The following is a 1,979-nucleotide window of genomic DNA, read 5'->3' as shown; positions in this document are numbered from 1 at the left end:
TGCCGGTCTTAGCCACTTTGACGCCCTTGGGCAAAGAGGAGTGAGATTAAAATCAACCAAAGTCAGTGGAATAGGAAACAAAACGCTATCGTTCATGTGCGATTGCCGCTTTGATATGTTCAAGTGTTTTCCCCCTCCACATGGTATTCGCGTTTGTTGTCGATGCTTTTAGCTATATTCTCCTTCATTCTTCTTCCACGTTTCGACCTGTTAAAGAGTTCTTATCCACTGTATGTGGTATTACTGCGTACATATATCTGTTCCAGATTATTTTATTGTAGTTTTATTTTATCAGTATCGACTAGTTTCATAGCGATTGTAAGTTTTTTGCACAGGTACTTCATAGGCAAGAGAGGCTACACTTTTTTTTAACCCTTATTATTTTATTGTTCTGTACATCAGTCTCAGATTCTTTTTATTTTTTCAGGTGAAATAATTACTTGCGAATTAAGTTTTAATTACCACTTATTATGCCGAAAAAACAGTGTTCTTGTTGCGGCAAATTCTTAAAACCAAAGAGTCATCTATCAGTAGTTCAGGATGAACGGGCATTAAATGTTCTTAAAACTGCTTTTAATAGCTCCTTAACCATTCAGTCAAAGGTTTGCGATAGTTGTCGATGGCGTCGGATTACAGATGCAAAAGAGATGAGTTCTTCTGAAAATGATTTATCAAATGTTTTAGAACCAGGTAAGAGTCAGATTAATAAAAATTCAGAATCTTCCAGTGAAGATGGAACTTCAGATTCTGTCTGTAGGAAAATCAAACTTCCAATAAGAAGATGTATGATTTTTCAATCCAGATGCATTGTCTGTCATCATAAGAATAATCGTATCAGAATCAAACCTTTTGCTGCATTGAGGGTTTACGTCGATACTAGTATTTTGATTCCTGCAAAAGCGACATGCTGTGCTTCTCATTTGGTTGATAATGGTTTTCTTAAAAAAGAGGCTGTTGCGTCTATATAAGCCACCTCTGATTTTACTCACATGAACGCTGAGTCGATTTCTAAGCTTCTGAATGATTTGCGTGAGGAGGCAAGAAAAACAGGGTTGAATTTTGATGATCCATCTGCGCTTGAGGATAAGGATTATTAAAGGCTCACCCGTTTGACGAAAAATCAATTTAGTGACGTTGCACAGTACTTGTCAATTGAAGTGCGCTCGACAAAAGGACGTTCTGTGTGTTTGTGCCTTGCATTATTGCGGATCAAGTTGCGCACAGGTCTTTCCAATGCGATTTTATCAACTATTTTTGGCATAGAAAATCGAAGAGTTGGCAGAGAAATTACGGCAGCAAGGAAAGCTCTGATGTCCTCCTTTGTACCTCATCATCTTAGTATAGGTCACATATCACCCGAGTCAGTCATTAAGGACCATACTACATCAACGGCAAAAACGCTATTCGCAAATGGAGAAGATGTATGTATCCTTGTAACTGATGGTACATATATGTTTATCCAAAAGAGTAGCAATTACTCTTTTCAAAGGCGGACTTATTCTATGCATAAAGGAAGGAATCTGGTCAAGCCCATGATGTTAGTAACGACGACAGGATATATAGTGGATGTTTTCGGTCCGTATTTTGCTGATGGCAAGAACAACGACGCTAGTATCTTTGAAAGTCTTTTAAAACAAGATTCAATAAAACTGCGTACATGGATGCCCTCAAACTCTGTTATCGTTGTCGATCGCGGTTTTCGGGACTGCCTGAAGTTTTTAGAAGATCTTGGATTCGTTTCCAAAATGCCTCATTTTCTTCAAAAAGGATCACACCACAATACGATTGAAGCAAACGAATCAAGGCTCGTTACTAAAGTCCGATGGGTGGTTGAAGTCAATGTGTTGATAAAAACTTGGAGAGCCTTAAGTGATGTGTTTCCAAATAGTCAAATCCCGTACATCGGCGATTACGTCAGAATAGTCTGTGCCCTTTGTAATGTTTTCCGACCTCCTAGAATTCATGATAATTCCGATGAT

Source organism: Belonocnema kinseyi, chromosome 1, assembly GCF_010883055.1.
Source record: "Belonocnema kinseyi isolate 2016_QV_RU_SX_M_011 chromosome 1, B_treatae_v1, whole genome shotgun sequence".
NCBI lineage: Eukaryota > Metazoa > Arthropoda > Insecta > Hymenoptera > Cynipidae > Belonocnema > Belonocnema kinseyi.
The sequence above is the reverse complement of the archived record's forward strand: the minus strand, read 5'-3'. Positions refer to the sequence as shown.